General features: G+C 45.0%; 1 protein-coding gene and 1 long non-coding RNA gene across 8 annotated transcripts in view; one reads left to right on the top strand and one right to left on the bottom strand.

The window, feature by feature from the left end:
• Nucleotides 1-13,963, bottom strand: part of COL6A3 (collagen type VI alpha 3 chain) — a 114,725-nt gene that overhangs the window by 4,350 nt on the left and 96,412 nt on the right. The window lies entirely within an intron of this gene.
• Nucleotides 392-13,271, top strand: LOC115659759. Its single transcript, XR_004002646.1, has 3 exons — nt 392-563; nt 8,117-8,122; nt 13,261-13,271. It is a non-coding gene; the product is annotated as an uncharacterized LOC115659759 (long non-coding RNA).

The following is a 13,963-nucleotide window of genomic DNA, read 5'->3' on the forward strand; positions in this document are numbered from 1 at the left end:
TGGCTGCTGAATTCTCTTTCCCAAGCAAACACAGGGGAAATCCTTTGGTGAGAAGGGCTTACAGCAGTCTGTGGCGCTCGCCACCTCCATTACCCCATTTCTGCCTTAAAATACCATCTTCTCATATGTACAAAATCTGTGAATGCTATAGAGGCCATCTGAACTGAGGTAATTTGGGACATAATCCTTCTTCTTTCACTTAGGGACATTGTTCTTAGACACTGTAGGCTGAATATAACTTCTTATATTTAGTTAACTTATTATTGAATGTACCTGATATTGGGTCAGCCCAGTCCACTGAAACCAGTCTGACTTAAATATCTGCACGTGGTATGTCAGGGTCAAGATGCTTTTCCTCATGGAGCCATTTCCAGAGATGTGCTATCTGCACACAAACAAGAGTCTCTGGATTTTTTTAGTGAATCATAGAATATTAGGGTGGAAGGGACCTCAGGAAGTCATCTAGTCCAACACCCTGCTCAAAGCAGGACCAATTTCCAGACAGATTTTTGCCCCGATCCCTAAATGGCTTCCTCAAGGACCGAACTCACAACCATGGTTTAGTAGGCCAATGTTCAAACCACTGAGCTATCTCTCCCCCCATATTTGCAATTTAAGCCACAGTTGGGTCCTCTAATCTCCAGGTAGTGTACATAGGTGCAAGCCATGTAAATCCGCCCCATGATTTACCCTAGATGAGAGGGTTGCTCCACAGGACGACCACAGGGCAAAATTTTATGTGAAAATAATTTTTTTTGCTGAAGAGAGCAGATTTGGGTTGACCACAATAATTTGCAGGCTTGGGCAGACTGTGGCAAATTGTTTTGGTCAAGCAAAGAAAAAATTTGGAAATGTCAAAATGATTTGTTTGGGCATTTCTGAACCAAAAACATTCTGAGTTTCATTTTGGAATTTCACACTGTTTAAAAAAAAAAGTTAAAAAACTCCCAAACCTTTGAAAACTAACAAAATAGTTCATTTGACCCAAAACACTTTTGCTTCAACTTTTTTGTTTCACTCAAAAAATTGAAAAAGGTTTATTTTGGGTTGCGCGGAACCATTTTTTTCCCTTCAGTTCTGCAACTGAACCAAAAAATCACTTATGCACATGGTTCTCCATGGGACTTGATGGGATGTTAGCAAGCCTTTCTATTTATGTTCTAGTCACAGCACAGTCCTTAGTGACTCAGAGCCAGGTGTCACAGAGTGGACTCGATACACCCTCCTGGTGCAGGGGATGTATAATAGGGTGGAGGGACCCCAGAGGCGTTGGCAAGGGAAGCAGAAAGAGTTTGCAGCTTTAGCTCAATGAGCTGCCCTGATCCTTCACTGGGGTCCTCTACAAAATATACTTAGGACCAGCATCAGAGTCATTGTTGGCTACAGTGTGCGCTGCCCTATCTGGAGTATAAAGGTCCAGTTTTTGTCAGTATATAGCAGGGCTGCCCGGGGGGGGGGGGGGGCAATTTGCCCTGAGCCCCGCAGGGGCCCCACAAGAGTTTTCAGGGCCCCTGAAGCGGGGTCCTTCACTCGCTCCGGAGGTGCCGGAAAACTCTCGCGGGGCCCAGGCCACTGGCGCTTCTTCCACTCCGGGTCTTCGGCAGCAATTCAGAGGTGGGGGGTCCTTCCATTCCAGGACCTGCCGCCGAAGACCCCAGGCCTCCTAAATCCTCTGGGAGGCCCTGGTATACAGATACAAATCTCTTTGCTGAGGTTATAGCGTAGAAGCACATACCAGACAGCGCTCCCCAGCCTAGCAAGAAATGATATATTAGCTGGATAGATTCACCACCAAGACAGCCCAGACATGGAATCGGGGTTATAAAACCACAGCCTTTCATAGAAACACTATTTATCTGTTTAGTAGAACACTATTTATTTTCAATAGCCTGCTATGTAAAAAGCACTGCCTATTTCTGAGCAGTTCAGTATCAGCCACAGGCAAGACAAAATCCATGCCTTAAATGGCAGTGGTGAGGCAGGCAGAATCTAATGAGAAGACTTGGCCCTGGAATTCCTGCACTGATTCAAGTGCAAAACGAAGGCTAATACATCTAAAAACAGCCCATGGAGTAGTGAGGGCTGATTGATTAGGTACAGATAAAAATAAAGTCACGTAGCAGCTACACTCTATCGATAGGAACAGAATTCTATGGGACCCTGAACTTTACTGTATCAGAGTCAATGGTTGTCATATAAGTGGATTTATATTACAACTCCCATTGAAATCACTCAGAGTTAGGCACCTAAATACCTTTAAAAAGCTGATCCTTGGTCATTTATTTTTCTATTTATTAAAGAATAGTTTTGTTACCGAAATGTCGGGTCTTCCTAGCTGAGAGCCAGACAGAGATAAGGAAAGGTTGCTTTATTCTGCAGAAGAAAGGAGAGTTCTGTACCTTGGTACAAAAAAACTCTACTCCATACAAAAACTAAAAATTTTTTATACACACTCACAAGCTTAGGACCTGCTTTAACTGCCTCAAAACTAATAAAAAAAAACAATTCAAAAGTTCAGGCTACTGTGTCCCTAAGTTGTCCAATTTTTTCTAATAGTTGCCAGCTATTATAAGGCTACTAGCTGTTAGAGGGGCTGCTAACTGTCATAGTTTCTCTTCCGGTTATTTGTCAGCAATGGGAGAGATCCTGGTCTTCTGCTCAGGCTCTTTGTACTACAAAGAAGAGGGACACAAAGCTGGCTTGAGGCACTCCCATTGTGCAGGCTCTGGTGCAAGGAGGTGAATTAGGGGGCAGGAGTTGTGTGCTATGCCCTGGTAATCTTGGTCTGGCATAGCAGCCACTTGGAAGCCATCACCAAGGAATGCAAGTTAGAGCAGTCCTGAAGCTGCCCTAATCTGTGGGTCCAGTTGGCCTCTAAATTAAAGAGTGAAGTTTAAAATTGGCAAACAACCGTCTTTGACACCCCTCTGGGGTCCTGTGTCATGCACAGATCAGTGGGACCCAAGCATCTTCCTCAATACTTCCAGTTGTTTGTTCTCTTTTGTTTCAGAATGACCTTTTCCAGCCTGCCACGGGATTAAAAATCACACGCAGCACACAAAAAAACAGAAAATAAAATCAATTAGCTGGGGAGGCGAGGAAGGCTGATGTTCTAACTGTTGCAATATTTCCTCATCACTTGGGAACACGGGTAACAAATTCATCATGTGTTTATGTAGTTCATAAACAGCTGCAAGGGGGAAAGCAGGCTAAAGCTAATAAATGCCTTTCAGGGCTGGCAATATTTGCATTCAGTTTTGCAAGACATTCACAGGATGTGAAAGCGGAAATTACTTTTTACATGCTTGATTTTGCATCAGATCAAGACTACATTTTCTTTTAATTTAAAAACCTTTGCCTTCCTTTCCAGTATGAAATTTAGCCTAGGCTTCTGTAAAGTACAGTTCAATATATAAACAGGATTTTCAGAAGTGACTAGGGATTTGAGAGGTTTCAGAGTAGCAGCCATGTAAGTCTGTATCCACAAAAAGAACAGGAGTACTTGTAGGGATTTGAGGTAACTCAGCATTGGGGCTCCAAGCTTGAGACCCCTTAAAATCAGGCCCTTTGGAAGGTGTGGCAAGTTGGACATCAAAAACTTGAGCTATTCAGCTGACTAGTCACTTTCAGAAATCTCTGCCTACATGCATTACAGCTGCAATGTTTTCAGCAGTCCTCACCTTGATTACAAATTTTAGTTAATGTTAACGAAGCACAGAAGGCCCAAAGAGTAATTCTCCTTCCCACAAAAGGTCCCACTGAGCATAATGGGCCTAGCTGGTCAAGTAAGAACTAATCATGAGAATACATGATTGTAGGGTCAGACCCCAGTTTCTATAAAGCAATTCTACATCAGCATTGAGGATAAAGGACTTTTTCTCATTTAAAATTAGAGAAATCTCCTAGGGCAGTGGTTCTCAGACTTTTGTACTGGTGACCCGCTTCACATAGCAAGCCTCAGCGCAACAACCCTTATAAATTAAAAACACTTTTAAATATATTTAACACCATTATAAATGCTAGAGGCAAAGTGGGATTTGAAGTGGAGGCTGACAGCTCGTGACCCCCCGTGTAATAACCTCGTGATCCCCTGAGGGGTCCCGACCCCCAGTTTGAGAACTCCTGTCTTAGGGGCTGAGTATAGTTTCTCTTCCAGTTCTTTTTAAATAATGAGAGAGCCTCCCTGCCTATTTTGTTGTTGCTGTTTTGGGGGGGTTGGTTTGTTTGGCTGTTTCCAGGCTTGGAGACTTTGACAGCACCAGGGTCCCAACCTAGCAGACTGGAGGAATGAATGGACATTTGCAAGCTCATTTCTTAAGCTTAGGCATATCCTAAAGAACAAGACTTAATAGTCCCTAAGCTCTGTTTTGGGGCATGACCCTGAACTATGCTACTGAAACTCTGATTAGAAAACAGGTCTGGTAAAGAACTCCAGAGAAAAGATTCCAGTGGCAAGCTGATGGAAATAAATTATACTGGTAGGTCCTGGAAGCTACTCGGGAGGTTGGAATGTTAGAATAAATCCCAGGAGATCAATTAAGGGCCTGGAGATGCAGTCATAAGTGTGTGATACATGTAAATATCTTTATCACAAACCCATGCAATTTATCACATTGTCATCACACCCCCCCACCATGTATGCAGTTGTGTACTTCACGCAATTATATTTCTGACTCAGAATCTGGCATATATAAAATCAAATCTGCTCTTCATTTGAACTGTGGGGGGGAGAGGTTCCCTACTGTGATGCTTTAAGCTATATTAAGAGTCTCTCTGTTTTATGATCACATATATCTGAGTACCTCTTTGCTAAAAGAAATTCCAACGTGTCAATCGGTTCAACCGCAAACTGTCCATCCTTCCTACCAGAATCACATTGGAAATTTGTTGGCTGCTCTGGTTAACAGTTCTCTATGGCTAGCAGTTTATTGTCATGTATAATCCACTGACACTAGGAACTGCAATTCTGAGATAGGAGAAAGTTTTAAAAGCACTTTTCTAGTGCTTGCCATTTCTATCCATTGTGCCCTACAAGTCTGCAATCAATACAGATCTTTCAATTCAGCTTTGTTGGACTTTGATGGACTTCTGCAGCCAAAAGCTTTTCCAGGCCTTTGGGAGAGGAGAGTGTTGTCTTAAAAAACAACACTCCAGCTCACTACTTTTTGCATTCCAATCAGCCAAGGTCAAGTATAAAAGTCAGCACTTACACATACAAAACCCAATCTACTCCAAATTCTGGTGCTCCGTTATGGAATCCAGCTGGTAAGAAGCTGTCTGATCATGGTATGTGTAGGTAGTTAGTTTTCTGCAGCACAGAGTCTACATAGTTAGGTTGCACACTCTCCTCCTTTTTAAGACTAACAATGAGTCAGTGGATATTCTAGATCAGTTGACACACAGTAAAAGTCAACTACTGTTTTACTTTGTACACATCAAATTTCAAATTCAACTTCAGGATTGTTTCTGCTGTACCGTAGGTGAAGATTTATGAAACTGTGTATGTTGATAATGTAGAATAACAGATTGCGATTATTTTGTGGACCAAAAAATACAGGAGAATCTTAAAGAGTTTTGGAAAGAAGGAAGGGCCTGATTGTCAAAGGAACTCTGGTTTCAATCAGATGTCATGTGGACACACATCACCCTGGAGGATCAGAGCCTTAATGGGTACAGGCGATAGAAATGAGTCCTTTTGTATATTGTTGATGGGGCCCACTTGTTCTTTTTGGTGTTGCACTTTGTATACAGACACAACCTCATTGACAGAGAAGAGGTTTCTTCTTCTAGTGCCTTTTGTTAAAACTCTCTGGAGCTGCCTGCTTTTTGAAAGCATCATGTAAGTAATATTTTTGTGCTCACCTTCTTACTTCTCCTTTACGTGCTACAGAGCCTTATTAGTAAGCCCAGATCCAAAGCAACCATCCTCTCTGCTTGTTAAATTATTCCTGACCATAGGATATCAGGGTTGGAAGGCACCTCAGGAGGTCATCTAGTTCAACCCCCTACTTGAAGCAGGACCAATCCCCAGACAGTTTTTTTTTTTAAAACACCCCAGTTCCTTAAATGGCCCCCTCAAGAACTGAGCTCACAACCCTGGATTTAGCAGGCCAATGCTCAAACCACTGAGGTATCCCTCCCCCTCAGTTTGACTTGCTTCTTTGTTTCTTCTTTCATAGTGAGGGAGTTTTCATTTCAGTGTCTGTTGGAGGGATATAATGTGTGTTAGTCTTCATAGTTAGCCTCTATCTTTTCATCTTGGGTAGTTGATGGTTGTTCATCAATTCCACATTATTTTAGTGGCTCTCTCAGAAAAGCCATTTAGGGGCAATCATTACATTCAGCCCAGACTCAGATGCAAACCTAGAAGTTGGAAGATGTAGCTCCCCTTGCATATGCTTCATCATACATCTTTGCAATCCCTGGGCCCTTAGTATTTATGGGAGTGTCTAATGTAGAGCCCTGCACAAATATAACTTTATACCCGCGGACAGAAATTGGTATCCACGGAACCGCAGGGCTCTCCAGGAACCGCAGCAGTGAAAGGAGCAGAACGTGGGGCCGCCGCTCCCAGGAGCCAGCACCCTGTGCCAGCAGCTCCTCCAGCGTGGCCGTATCAGTACCGGCCGCAGAACTGTGCTCCGGTGGGGCTGTACTACCCCCAGCCCTTCCACGCAGCTGTCTGCATCTCCTGTCTGGGGGCGTGTGTGCTGCTTGAACACAAGAGCGCAACCAGGGACAGCTGCCGGTGGTCCTGTTGCCCACCCCACGTTCTGCTCCTTTCGCCGCTGTGGTTCTTGGGAGAGCCCTGCAATTCTGCGGATACTGATTCCTATCCGCGGATATCTGCATCTGCAGGTATAAATTTGTATCTGTGCAGGGCTCTAGTCTAATGGATGTTTATAGCTCTGTCTTCTAATCCAGAGAATTCAGGGAGCCATTTAGGTGTTTGCTTATTTCAATGATTTACCGTAATTAGGGCCATACCAAATAGACGACCGTGAAAAAATGCATCACGGACCATGAAATCTGTTCTTCCCCGTGAAATCTGGCTATTGTGGGCAGGGAGAGGCAGTATTGCTGCCCTTCTTTCTGCACTGGCTTCACAGCTGAGTGACTGGAGAGTGATGGCTAGTGGGAACCATGTGACTTATCCAACCAATGCACGACTAACCGACATATCTTGGAGCGTGAATATTGGACTTTTGCAGTGATCTGTTCATGAGCAATATATGCAAGGAAATCCTGCTCAGAGCTAGTCCAGAAGGCTAAATTATGCACCATGAATGATTTACGGTACTCTGTGCTTTAATTCTGACTCAGAATGAGATTCCCAAAGATTTGGCTATAGGAGATAGCAAAACAGCGTCTCTCCAGTTTTCCTATCAGGCTAAATTAACTTTGACTGTTACACAATGGCACGTCTGCTCTAAAGTGATACTTTCTTATCAGTCCAGTCCTTTCCATAGTCCTCTAGGAGCATTTTTAAACCTCCTTCTCTGATTAGCTTTTCACAATACACAGCATTTTTGTTGCTAATAAGTGATATCATCTGGTCATGTGTCAGGTTCTGGATTGTGCAGTAATTTGCAGAGGTGCTGACCCTGTCTTTCCTTTGCTCTTTTTTCAGTACTAGTTAAATCTTTTAATTTCTTTCATGCGTTTTCCTGGCTCCACCTCCAGGCAATGGATTATAACCTGCAGTTCTTGAGAGACTCTAGGTCGAGCTAACCTCCCATTGACTTTTAGAGAACACTAAAGAGTTAAGCCCAGAGTAAAAGCTGTGTTATCCGGCACTTTACCAACTGGAAAGCTCTATAAACCGTTATTTCTGATCTTCATAGAACATCCAGTTTATAGTCTGGTTGGTGCGGGACCAACAGGCTCCCTCCCTGGCTCCACTTGGCTCCCCAAAAGTGGTGACATGTCCCTGCTGCTTCTAGGCGGAGGAACGGACATGAGGGGTTTGGAGTGCAGGAGGGGATGCAGGACATGGGCCCTCAGAGTTTGGGTGCAGGAGGGGGTGCTAGGTGCTGGATCTAGGCAGTGCTCACCTCAGGCAGTTCCCTGCAAGTGGCAACACATCCCAGATGCTCTTAAGCGGAGGTGTGGGTAGGCAGCTGTGTGTGTTGCCCCTACCCCACCCCACGGCCAATGGGAGCTGTGGGGATGGCGCCTGGAGCAGGCACCCCACACCCCTGCCATGTCCCACCCCCCAGTCCTGAGGCCTCTTTCATACTCAAACTCCTTCCCTCTTAGTTGACTGGAATTTTTTACTTACCAGCACTCCCAATTCCCTCAACATGCTGGATAAATTGGAAAGAGTCCAGCAGAGGGCAACAAAAATGATTAGGGGGCTGGAGCACATGACTTATGAAGAGAGGCTGAGGGAACTGGGATTCTTTAGTCTGCATAAGAGAAGAATGAGGGGGGATTTGATAGCTGCTTTCAACTACCTGAAAGGGGGTTCCAAAGAGGGTGGATCTAGACTGTTCTCAGTGGTACCCAATGACAGAAGAAGGAGTAAGGGTCTCAATTTGCAATGGGGGAGGTTTACGTTGGATATTAGGAAAAACTTTTTCACTCAGAGAGTGGTGAAGCACTGGAATGGGTTACCTAGGGAGGTGGTGGAATCTCTTTCCTTAGAGGTTTTTAAGGTCAGGCTTGACAAAGCCCTGGCTGGACTGATTTAGTTGGGAATTGGTCCTGCTTTGAGCAGGGGGTTGGACTAGATGACCTCTGAGGTCCCTTCTGAGATTCTATGATTCTATGATAACAAAGCTTTTACTCTACTTGGGGCCTTGATTCAGCAAAGCTTCTCTGTCCAGGAAAGCACTAACGCACATGACTGAAGTTAAGCCCTTGGTGCTTCAGCAGAGGAAGTGGAGATCTTGTTTTTGTGCCATTATTTGGGCTTCATCTATGTTGCTTACACAATTCATTTCCTTTCCCCTGTTCCAGCTTTTGTCCTTTGCGTGATAGTTTTGCATTCTCCAGGTTATTTTTCCTTTGTTGTTTTCTACTTTCTGTGGCTAATTAGCTTCTTATTTACACAAGTCTCCATGTGCCTCCTACGATCTTGTTAGCCTTTCTTTCTTTTGTCTGTTTCACAGCAGCTCTTGCCATTCATTCTGCATTCTTTCTCAATTTTCCTAACGATAGCTAATTTCTTCTGTGGGTATTTTGAAAGCAGTTATTTTACAGGGAGGCTGTGCCAACTATCTGTTAGTCCAGGGGACTGAGAACCAGAGGATTTTAGTTTAATCTGACTTGATGTAATCTTGAGCAAGTAATTTACTCTCTTGCTAAAATAAGGCTTCCACTCGCCTTAGTAAAGTACATTGATGTTCCTGGATAAAAGGTGTTCTGTAAGAAACATCAGCTCTATTCTAACCCTTTTTCAAACTCCATTCGCCAGCCTCATGCACCACATTCCCTTCAGGATCTTCCCCTGTGGCTAAACTTTGAATTTTTTTTATGTCAGGGTGACTACGGGCTCAATTGTGCAGTACGCTAAGCACTCGTCTGAGCCACTGAGTATTTTCAACTCCCACTGTGGTCAACGGGAGTTCTGCTTGAGTAAGGAGTGCTTCTTTTGACTCACTATGATTTCTCATGTGTCCATCATGTGAATTTCAAGTGTGGGAAAACTGTGCTATTAATGAGCAAATCATTCAGACAGTTGACCGAATTCTTACGAGTAGTTTAGGCACCAGGACCCTAATTAGTTTCAGTGCATCTAACTGGTGCCTGGTGGTGGCACGGATCAGCATTCATGTCGCACTCCCTGTCAGTACCAGGTCTGGGCCAGGCAAGCTAATGATCCAACCAGCGGATCAAATTCAGTGATGAATCCTGGTCACGTGCCACCTAAGACAAGTTGCGCATACGCTAAGAAGAAGATTTGTGTCTAAAGCTTGCAGTAGACAAAAAATTACCCAGACAAGCTGGGTCTGATCACAGTGTTGTTTTCTGAATTTTGTTCAGACCTCCTAATTAACTGAAATGAACTTTAAACTGTGGCCATATAGCACATAATTGAAAAGGAGGAGGTGGCCACCATGAGTCATGGCTTTAATTGACCCCGTCTCACACAGAAATATATGACTGGAATGCTAGGCTTGGACTGCTGCTGTTTAGACTTCTTTAGTCCTTTCATACTTAAAACATATGGAAATGGTCCTGAAGCAGAGCTCTGTATACAAAGAATCCTAAAGTTTGGCTGGGTTTGGAATCTCACGTATATCCCAGTTTTGCAGCTGTTCATTTCTTTGCACCAAAATCCCTGATCCAACCCCTCTCCTTCCCCGCTCCAAATATCAGTGTCTGAAATCTAGTGCTGACTTTAGTATCTCAGACCCATCTCTTTTTTTCAATCAAAGATTCAGGCTGAAGTTTGCAGAGGGAAGAGAGTCTAACTAAAACTTGCAAATAAAAAGAAGAATTCTCCTGGAGAACTGTGGAGATAAATGTCTGTCTGCCATAAAGGGGGCGTCACGGAGTTACCGGGTGATGCTCTGGAGCTGCTCCCCACCAAGCCAGTCAGGACTCTGGGGAGCCTCCTCTCCCTTGGAGCAGACTTGTTCAGGGCAAGAAGCTCACACGTCTTCACCTCCTGGGTCTCTCTTTGGAGCATTCAGCATCCTCTGCCCCTCTGTACCCTTCCCATAGGGAGCCCGCCCCGGCGGGGTCCTGGGGAAGCCAAAGGGTCCTGCACCCCCACTTTGCAGTCAGATGTGACTCTCAGCCAGCCAGTAAAACAGAGGTTTATTCGATGACAGGAACAGGGTCTAAAACAGAGCTTGTCGATATAGCGAACCGGACCCCTTGGCTGGGTCCATTCTGGGGGGCAGTGAGCCAGACCCCCACATCTGCACTTCACTCCTCGTCCTCAGCTAGCTCCAGACTAACAACCCCCTCCAGCCTCTCCTCTCTGCTCAGCCCCTTTCTGGGGCCAGGAGGTCACCTGATCTCTTTGTCTCCAACACCTTCAGCTGGCATCTTTGCAGAGAAGGGGCCCAGGCCATCAGTTGCTAGGAGACAGAGTGTCAGGCATTTAGGTACACTGGCCCCTTCCTCTGCAGCAATCACATGCCCTTATTCCACCACCTAGATATTAAGAACTGAATAGGGGACATTGAGGCACCAACACAGTATTCAGAGAAAACATTAAGAACATTCCCAGTTCGTCACAGGGGGCCTCTTCATTGCTTTTCTTGTCAAGCTGCTGTGGACCGTCTGCAGAGTAATAATGCCAAGTTTAGGAATCATAGACTTGTAGGACTGGAAGGGACTTTGAGAGGTCGTTGAGTCCAGTCCCCTGCACTCAAGGCAGGACTAAGTATTATCTAGACCTTCCCTGACAGGTGTTTGTCCAACCTGCTCTTAAAAATCCCCAATGATGGAGGTTCCACAACCTCCCTAGGCAATTTATTCCAGTGCTTAACCACTCTGACAGTTGGGAAGTTTTTCCTAAAGTTCAGCCTAAACCTCCCTTGCTGCAATTTAAGCCCATTGCTTCTTGTCCTATCCTCAGAAGTTAAGGAGAACAATTTTTTCCCTCCTCCTGGTAACAACTTTTTATGTATTTGAAATATTATTTTAGCCTAAGAAACAAAATTCACTAGAAACATTACGAAGGGACATCAGAAACCCAATCAATGCATAACCAATATAACATAGAAATAGATCTCATTTGGCAAATCTATTCATTTAGGTCCTGATTCAGCAAGGCCTCTATTCAACAAAGTCCTTAAACACATACTTAACTTTAAGTCAATGGGATTTCAGTACTTACTTAAAGTTAAGACTGAGTTTAAGTGCTTTGCTGAACAGGAATGGAGTTAAGGATGTGCTGATGTGCTTAGCTGAATCGAAGCCAGATAACGCTACCACACTAGCAATACGCTCCCTTTGGCTCGGCGTTCTCAAACCATGGTCCGCAGATCATTGTTTCTCTCCAGAGTTTAGAGAGTTGGTGACGGGACACAACCTATTTCTAATATAAAGGACTCGGTAATCCATTTGGCGCAACAAACTGTCAGTCTAGACATTTCTGCAGTTCTCTATGGCATGCTCCTCTGGTGTATTTCCACTAGGAAATCCACATAGGAGTTCATGTTCATCGATTCCAAGGTGAGAAGGGACCACTGCGATCCTCAGGTCTGATCTCCTGTGCAACACAGGCCACAGAACTTGCCTGAATTAAGTCCTGTTTCAGCTAGAGTAGATCTTTCCTAAAAAACAGCCAGTCTTGATTTAAAAATGGTGAGTGGTACAGAATCCACCACAGCCCTTGGTTAGTTGTTCCAGTGGTTAATGACCCTCACGGATAAACTTATTTCCATCCTGAATTTGTCTAACTCCACCTTCCAGCCCTGGCATCTTGGATCATAACTTTGTCTGCTAGATTGAAGAGTCATTATCAATTTTCTGTTCCCCCTGTGGATACTTACAGACTGTGACCAAGCCCCCCTTTACCAATCCCAAGTGGTCAAAACTCATGACCAGCCCCACACCCCCAATGAAATTGACTGAAACATTGTAAGATTTAAAACTAAATAAATAAATGTGGGCATTCTTTTTATTTGCTTTTTTGTGTTTTGAGTCTTTAGCATGCACTTGGATCACGTTTTGAAGTATTTCCCTGCCACCATGAGGGCTAGAAACTTTCTTTTTAAAAAGGAAATATGAAAGCCAAGATTCCCAAGTAATCTTGTAACTGCAGGAGCTGCGGTATTCAGGAATGCACCAAATAACATGAAACTTACACTAAAATCATGACAGTTGGTCTCTAGAGGTAGTCAGAAATTTTCCAGCAGTATGATTTGCTGATGGACAATTCAGTTTCTGCAGAATTGAAATTTTCCCCTACAAAATTAATCCTGATTTGGGATGATATTTTGTTCAAAAACTCAACATTTTTGCGTTACTGAAAGAGGAGGTTACTTATCTGTAGCTGGAGGTTCTTCAGGATGTGCGGTCCCTACGTATATTTCACACACAGGGACCATCACTTGAAGAAAAATCCCATTTCCCAGATGGCTCTATTGGCCACATTGCATGTTGCTTCTAGCAATTGGATTAGATGACCTCTCAAGGTCCCTTTGAGCCCTACATTGCTGTGGTTCCCTGGCATTAGCTTCCTTCCTGGATTTGTCTCCCCTCTATGTCTACATCTAAAATTTTGCAGCGCTGGTTGTTACAGCTGTATTAGTACAGCTGTATAGGGCCAGCGCTGCAGAGTGGCCACACTTACAGCAACCAGCGCTGCAAGTGGTGTTAGATGTGGCCACACTGCAGCGCTGTTGGGCGGCTTCAAGGGGGGTTCGGGGAACGCGAGAGCAAACCGGGGAAGGAGACCAGCTTCGCCGCGGTTGCTCTCGCGTTCCCCGAACCCCCCTGCAAACCGCAGGGAAGGACACCTGCTTGCACGGAGGTTCGGGGAACGCGAGAGCAAACCGGGGAAGGAGACCAGCTTCGCCGCGGTTTGCTCTCGCGTTCCCCGAACCACTCTGCAAACCGCAGGGAAGGAGACCTGCTTGTTCGGGGAACGCGAGAGCAAACCAGGGAAGGAGACCAGCTTCGCCGCGGTTTGCTCTCGCGTTCCCCGAACCACTCTGCAAACCACAGGGAAGGAGACCTGCTTGTTCGGGGAACGCGAGAGCAAACCAGGGAAGGAGACCAGCTTCGCCGCGGTTTGCTCTCGTGTTCCCCGAACCACCCTGCAAACCGCAGGGAAGGAGACCTGCTTGCTCGGGGTTCGGGGAACGCGAGAGCAAACCGGGGAAGGAGACCAGCTTGATTACCAGAGGCTTCCTCAGGTATGCTGGGATACCTGCTTATTCCACGGAGGTCAAGAAAAGAGCTGGTAAGTGTCTACACTTGATTACCAGCGCTGGATCACCAGCGCTGGATCCTCTACACCCGAGACAAAACGGGAGTACGGCCAGCGCTGCAAACA

Source organism: Gopherus evgoodei, chromosome 11 (assembly GCF_007399415.2).
Source record: "Gopherus evgoodei ecotype Sinaloan lineage chromosome 11, rGopEvg1_v1.p, whole genome shotgun sequence".
Lineage (NCBI taxonomy): Eukaryota > Metazoa > Chordata > Testudines > Testudinidae > Gopherus > Gopherus evgoodei.